General features: G+C 51.2%; 1 protein-coding gene and 1 pseudogene across 1 annotated transcript in view; one reads left to right on the top strand and one right to left on the bottom strand.

Moving 5' to 3' along the window:
• The window catches only part of Aqp7 (aquaporin 7), a 13,826-nt gene extending 13,445 nt beyond the window's left edge, over positions 1 to 381 (bottom strand). Inside the window, exon 1 of the mRNA XM_005401100.2 lies at positions 216 to 381. The gene's annotated coding sequence lies outside the window, so the exon portion shown is untranslated. The remainder of the gene's footprint in view (positions 1 to 215) is intronic.
• Positions 382 to 5,354: 4,973 nt separating this feature from the next.
• LOC102008213 lies at positions 5,355 to 7,091 on the top strand (annotated as a pseudogene).
• Positions 7,092 to 7,616: the final 525 nt, after the last annotated feature.

The raw sequence follows: 7,616 nt of genomic DNA, 5'->3' as shown, positions 1-7,616 counted from the left end.
TGGATCCGTACAATGGTGGGTACAGTGGATCCGTGAGGACACTGAGGCCGGGGCGCGGCGCCTGTGTCACACGGCGTCACGGGGCTGAGCTAGCGCACAAAGCCAAGCCTTCACCCCGCGGACTCCCTGCTCCAGACAGTCCCACCGTCGCCTCCTCCTGTGTGGTCTCAAGGGCTAACTCCGCCCTGCCCCACCCTGCCTGCAGCCCCACTCACCCTGCGGAGGTGCGTTTCTACTTCTCGGGCTCTGCCTGGCGCTCCTCGGTTAAAGCAGGCCTTGACCTTGTTCCTCCATGGCTAGGCCTGGCTCCGGCTGCCTTCCCGGCTGTGCCTCTGCTGTCTGTGTGCCCAACCTAGGGCCCGCCTCCTCTCAGCCCCCCCCAGCGGGGAAGGGAGGCTCGGCCGCTCCTGCTCTTCCAGCGGAGACGTCAGTAGGGCAGGGGCTGGCCCATGCCGCTTGAGCCGAGTCCAGGACACCGCCCGAAATAGCATCTCTCCTTCTGCTGGTGGCCGTCCGAGCCCCGAGGCGGCCCTCGTGAGGGGAGAAGTGGAATCCCTGGCGGGCGCTCCCGGACCCAGTCCTCCAAGCCAAGGGTCGGGCCGGCCTGTGGGGCCGGAGCCCGAGGTAACCGCTCAGGCGTCCAGACCCGAAGGCTCCTGAGCCCCAGCTAAGGACGAGCTATGTGGAATGCGGACTGGAGGTAGAAATTTCTGGAGCCCAACAGCCAGGTGCAGGGGTGCAGGGGGAGACCCTGGGTCGGTCCTCGGGCAGGGGAGACTCAGGCCTGTCCTCTGGGAGTACGGAGGACACAAAAGCCCTCTTTGCAGGGAAATCGCAGTGCGGGAGGCGGGCCGGGGCCCTGCCCTGAGGAAATCGCCTCCCTTGTGCCTTTCCTGCGCAAGGAAACCAAAGCGGAGCCAAGAGGCTCCCACTGCGGACTGTGGGATCTCAGGGCCTGAGGCCGGTCAGCAGGGAGCGAGGCCAGCTGCAGGGCCGGGCGAGGCCTGGAAGGGCAGGGCGGCCGTGGAGCGTTGGAGCTGGTGACCCAGCGCTGAGATGTGAGGGAGCGTTGCTGGTGTGCAGACTGTGAGGACACCTGCCGGTGCGGTGGTGGACAGCGGGCGGTACACTGGGGCTCTCCGGGGCCGATAGGCCCTTCAAGGGACAGGGAGAGGACTTGCTTGCCCAGCGCTGTAATTTGGGAATGAAACTGTCCTCTAGAGGGCACCAAAGACCAGGCCAGGCCTGCAACCTCCCTGTCCCGTCCCTATCCCAATTCATCCCATCCCAGCCAGCCGGTAGGTCACTGCAGGGAGAGGTAGGGGCAGGTGGCAGTGCCAGGCTTCCTAGCCAAAGCCCTCCTCCAGAAGGGAAGCCCCCCGGGCCCCAGAAGTCTGCGGCTCTGCCTCCTGGGCCCCTCCGCGGGTCTTAGGAGGCCCGGATGCACTGCTGGAAGAGGGATGCTAACCTTTAGTCCTGCCTTGGGCATGCTGTCAGGGTCGGGACGAGGAAGGTCACGAGGGAGCTGGGACCTCCAGTTAGGTCAGAGCCTGGGCAGAGGGGATGGGGCTGGTGTCAGGCGGGTGAGAGGGAATCGGAACCGCGGCGGGTGAGGCCCTGGGGCGCCGAGAGGGGAGGAGAGAGGCCAGGCAAGCCGCAGGTGATTTGGGTGTACAGAGATCGGACAAAGGAATAACCCAGTCTGGAGGGCACAGGCATCCTCCAGGAGGGGTGACGCTGGAGCCGAGTCCTCCAAGGTGGGGCTGGGAAGGAGAACAGTGACCCCGGAAGCAGCTTGCAGCCCAGCGGGACGGCGAATAGTCTGTTCAGGGAATGGGGAGCGGCTTAAAGAGGGCTGAGGTACGCAGGGTTACCGAGGGGCTTGGTCTGTTTCTGACTTCATCCTAAGGGCCAAGGAGACACCACAGGTTCTAAGCAGGGAGCAGAGTAAAGCCTCCCGCCTGGGCGCTGGGCACCCAGCAGGTGTGGACACGGATGAGGCTGGCTCAGGAAGGGGCCCAGCTGGAGAGGACCAGGAGCTGTCGGCCCTGGGCATTCGCCTCGGGAGTCCAGGGGCCAGGGCTAGGTTCTGGGGGACAGGAAGGGCACCGAGGAGTGCGTGGGAGGAAATGGAACCCAGACACTCGGGCTGCCGAAGCCTGACGGAAGCAGAGCTGGGCGCTGGGTGGCCAGGCAGGTGTGGCCGAGAGTGGCCGGGGCAGGGGGGGGGCCTGAAAACACGGAGGCCAAGGGGGCAGAGGCCATCTGGAGGAGCTGGGCATGGTGGCCCTTGCCTGTAATCCCAGCTAATCAGGAGGCATCCTGGGCAATCTAGTGAGACCCTCTCTCAAATTTTTTAAGTAAGATTTATTGGTAATTTTTAATTTTGGGGGCTGGGGATATAGCTCAGAGGCACAAACACCTGCCTGGCAAGCACAAGGTTCTGAGTTTGATTCTCGGTACCAAAAAAAATTAATCTTTAATTTTTAAATTTTTTGTCTTTTTGAGACAGGGTCTTGCTATGCAGTTTAGACTGGCCTTGAGCTCACTTTGTAGCCCAGGCTGGCCTTGAACTCACAGCGATCCTCCTGTCTCAGCCTCCCAAGTGCTGGGATTACAGGCATGCACCACCACGCCTGGTTTATTGGTAATTTTTAAAATCAGATTTTATGGTACTTTTAGGTATAATGGTCACATTCATTATAGAGAATTTGTACCTGTAATGATATAACTTCTTTTTTTCCCATTCCCCTACCCTCTCTTCAGCCCCTCCTCCCCTCCCCCTTTACGAAAGCTTTGTTTCCATTTCCTGTCCCAAATTTAAAAACAAAAGAAAACATGAAAAGGGCTGGGGATGCAGCTCAGAGCTCCCTGGACTCAGTCACCAGTACTGCCCAAAAAAGAGAGAAAAAAGGGAGAGAAAAAGGTCAGCTGTGGGGAGAGAATAGGTAGCTAGAGGAACTGCAAGAGCAGAAATCAGGGGTCGGAGTCATGAAGCATTTAGCTGGGTGTAGTGCACACTTCTGTAATCCCAGCAATCTGGGAGGCTGGGGCAGGAGGATCTAAATGTCGAGCCCAGCCTCAGCAATTTAGCAACTTGATGAGACCCAAAAATAAAAAGGGTTGCTAGTGTAGCTCAGTGCAAAGACCCTGGGTTCAATCTCTAGTGGGGGGCAGGGCAGATGAATTTGAGTTTCGAAGAAATAATACTTGGGACATACATATACTAAGAAATTATTCATTTTTCTCTAGCTTTTTTTTTTTTCTGGTGTTTGTGGTCAAATTCACGGCCTCTTACATGTTCCAACTCTGAACAACATTCCCCAGCCCCTGGGAGTGATGTTTAACTGGGTGACCTATGCTTTTACTTGCTAAAGCCGGCCGCACTCACTCTAAGCTGCAGCAGAGACCCCCTCCGTGTGTGCGGTGCACCCTGATCTGGGTTAGAGCCTAGCTGGACGTTAAACGCCCCACACACCTGCAGCTCGGTCCCCGTCCCAGCCTCTGTTTCTCCACCCACGAAACAGGGTGGGAGGGTATGAGGCCCTTTTGGCAACCAGAGAGACGCAGGGCGAGGTTTGTGAAGCCAGCAGCAGACCATCGGGTCAAAAGCTACTTTGGTGGACGCGATAAAGTGGTTCAGAGTGCAGGGGCCATGCTGCGGCAGGCACAGCAGCGCGGTTTTCGCAAATTCTGATACATCCCTGTTATGGTTTGTGTCTAGACGTCCCCGCAAAGCCACGTACACTTTCAGATGGAGCTTTTCAGAGGTAGCTGAATCTAGAGTTTGGGATTGATTCATGGTTCAGTGCTAGGATGAAGGGTGCTGGAGAAAGGCTGGGTGATTGCTGGGTCAGTCCACTGACTGGACGGACACTGCCCGAACCGCAGCAGTCTGGAAAGGGCAAAAGGGGCAGGAGGAGGCTTGCCTCTCCCCTCCCTTGTTGCTTTTGCTGCCTGCGCCGCCATGAACTGTTTCTCCTTTGCGATGCCCCTCTGCCAGCCACCCTGCCTTGGAGCCAGCCGGTTATGGACTGAAACCTCCACAAACTGTGAGCTAATAAATCTTTCCCCCTTTAATTTTGAGTGTTGAGTATTTTGTCTCAGCAACAAGAGGAAAGTAATTACGACAGTCCTTAAGCATTTGGTCCTTCATTTAGAAATTGTTTAAAAATTTTATTTTATTCTTTTTTTTTGGTACTAGGAATCAAACTCAGGACCTTGTGCTTGCCAGGTAGGCACTGTGCCACTGAGCTGTATCCCTGACCCCCTAAAAAAAATTAAAAAAAAAAAATTGTTGAGCTTTTGGTTGGGGTGTAACTCAGGGGTAGAACACTTGCCTAGCATGTGCCAGGCCCTAGCTTTTATCCCCAGCACCACAAATAAATATATAAACATGAACACACAGCTAAATAAGTCAATATAATAGTTTCCTATTATGAACCGGGCATGGTGGTGTACGCCGGTAATCCCAGCACTCAGGAGGATCACAAGGAGGCTGAGGCCTGCCTGGGCTACATAGAAAAACCCTGTCTCAAAAAAAAAAAAAAAAAAAAAATCAGGTCTACACTGGCCACAGTGACACACACTATAATCCCAGCACTCACGGTGGCAGAGGCAGGAGAATCGCAAGTTTGAGCCCCATCTGAACAGCTTAGCAACTTGATGAGACAGTTTCAAAATAAAAAAGGGCTGGGGAACATAGCTCAGTGCCAAGGCTCTGGGTTCCATCTCTGGGTACAAAAAACAAATTAGGTCCAGGCTGGAGACCATCAGGTCCATAGCTCAGTGATGGGCTGCGTGCCTGGAATGAGCAGGGTGCTGGGTTTGATTCTCTGTACCACAAAATAAAATCTCAGATCCTTTTGGTGCTTAAGCACCTAAAACACAAATGAACCAAAAGAACTTGGTTTTGTGTGAGAAGCGTTACATATCCTTTATTTGGCAGTATACACACACCACAGTCAAATCCTTTCAGTAAGTACAAGCAGCACTTCTTTTTTTTTTTTTATCTTTTTGAGACACAGAGTCTCCCTATGCAGTTCAGGCTGGCCTTGAGCTTACTTTGTAGCTCAGGCTGGTCTCGAACTCACAACGATCCTCCTGCCTCAGCCTCCCGAGTGCTGGGATTACAGGCATGCGCCATCATGCCTGGCCAAGCAGCACTTTTTAGATACAGGGAATTCTAATTCAATTGGCATAGTCAAGACCAAAAATATAGACGTTGCTTTCTCGTCTTTCGCCAGTCCAACAGGCTCATAAACACAAACTGAAACAGGGGAGCTTTGCTTGGTTTTGAGACCGTGAAGGATTTCCCTGGAAATTAAAGTATTCATAGAGGCCGAGGGCGGCTCGGGGCTGTGGCTCAGCAGGCCGGGCCTGGCCGGAGGCCTCGGGACTCGGCTACAGCGCGCTGTCCGAGTGGCGGCGTCATCCACGGGCAGCAGCCCGGGCCGCGATGACAGCCTGCGGCGAGGAGCAGCGAGAGGAGCTGGACACTCTGGAGTCCATCTGCCCCGACTCCCTCACAGTATTATCAGAAAATCCATCCAGCTTCCCCCCTACTGTGACATCTGACGCTGGAGAAAATGATGAGACTGTCCAGACTACTCTCAAGTTTACACACAGTGAGAAGTACCCAGATGAAGCTCCTCTTCGTGGAATATTCTCCCAGGAAAATCTAGAAGATAATGATGTCAGAGACATTTTAAGATTATCAGCATTGCAGGCTGAGGAAAATCTTGGTATGGTCATGATCTTTAGTGACAGCGGTGCAAGAAAAGTTAAGCGAAATAGTAGATCAGATAAAACCAAGAAGGGAAGAAAAGAAACTAAAGGAAAAAGAAGCAGAAGCGGAGAAACAGTTATTCCATGGCACCCTGTTAAGCTTGAGAATTTCCTAGGTTGGGAAGCCAAGTTTGATGCTGAGCTCTTGGAAATTAAAAAGAAACAGATGAAAGAAGAACAAGCAAGGAAAAATAAACTGAGTGGCAAACAGCTGTTTGAAAGAGATCATCTTGACACATCCGATCCGCAGCTCCTGGAGGATGCTGCAGACAATGTGGAAGTAGATGAGTGTGCACCCCAGGAAACGGGTGACTTGGAGCTGGAGGACCCTGAAGATGAACCGAGTACAGTCCTGCAGATGCAGGGAGTGACTGCACAGGGTGACGGACCGGCTCCATCCCCAGAGGCTCGACAGCCGCAGCATCTATGGCTGTACCGAGAGGGTTTAACTTTCCTTGCTTTTTTTTCTAAGAAAAAACAATTTTCAGGACAATATTCTCCTGATAACTTTCATCACTGAACTTAATAAACTGACCATAACACTTCATATACCAAACGTGCACTTCCTCTTACTGGGGAACAGAAGATCACATATTTAACATGATTTAATGTTGGAGGGAGACCCTGCCTACAGCACCAAGACTTGAAGGTGAGCTGCTGCCGTGGACGTAAGGGGTTTAGGCGCAAGGAACTCGTAACTAGTCATTTCTGTCCTGGAGGTGATGGTTACTTTTGGATTCCAAATATTGTCTGTCACATAAGGGGTTACAGTATTAAGATACATAAATAGAAAATTAAACCTGGATTCTAGCCTTTTAGCACAGTATAACAGAACCAGAAGCCCAAATTGTAGGCAGGAATAAAATGGACTTCATCACTATGATAGCACCTGAACGCAAATTTTTGGTGTTTATAAAAGTTGTATCCTCCTAAGCACTTCTCAGGTTAGATTTGTGAGCCCTCGTCTGAATTTTAAAAGTAAGATCTGATACGAGGTCTACAAGTGATTCTTTTTGTTCTTCTGCTACTTTATTTTTTTTCATTTTTCAAAATTAGTACATATTTGTCATACGTAATGATCCCACTCAGCACAGGGAACTTGTACCTGCATGCAGCACCTCTTAAATCTTCTTTTTTCTCCACTCCCCTCCCCTCCCTTCAAGCGCTCTTCCCCTCCCCATTTATAAAATATTGTCGCCATTTTCTTCCTTCCGTTCTCTTTTTTGTCCGTTTTTCTTCCTCTCCTCCCTCTCCCCTCTCCTTTGCTCCCTTTCCCATTTGAACAAGCTCTTCCTACTTCCTAATATCTGTTGTCCACTAAGCTCCTTATTTACCCTTTAGGTTTCTTACACAAGAGGAACAATGCAATATTTAAACTTGTGTGTCCAATTTATTTCACTTAAGATTATGGTCTTCAGGTATATCCATTTACCTAAAAGGACTCACATTTATTCTTCTTTATGGAAGAGAAGTACCCCAGGGTATATCAGTGCATTTTCTTTCTCCATTTACCTTTTGATGAGCTTCTGGTGTGTATCCAAGATTTAACTATTACAAATTGTGCTGGTATGAACATGGGTGCACATATCACTGTGATATGATGCTTTTAATGCTTTGGGGAAGACACCAAGAAAGGGAACAGTTAGGTCAAAATGGAACCTCTAGTTTTACTTTTTTGAAGAAACTCCGTACTAATTTTTTAAGTGATTGTACAATTTACACTCCTACCAACTGTGGAGAAGGGTCCCTTGTTCCGCACGGCCTCATCAGCGTTTGTTACTGGTTGATTTCTTTCTTTCTTTCTTTTTTTTTTTTTTTACTGGTTGATT

The sequence above is a fragment of the Chinchilla lanigera genome, unplaced genomic scaffold, assembly GCF_000276665.1.
Source record: "Chinchilla lanigera isolate Chin_1 unplaced genomic scaffold, ChiLan1.0 scaffold00071, whole genome shotgun sequence".
NCBI classification, from domain to species: domain Eukaryota; kingdom Metazoa; phylum Chordata; class Mammalia; order Rodentia; family Chinchillidae; genus Chinchilla; species Chinchilla lanigera.
The sequence above is the reverse complement of the archived record's forward strand: the minus strand, read 5'-3'. Positions and strand labels throughout refer to the sequence as shown.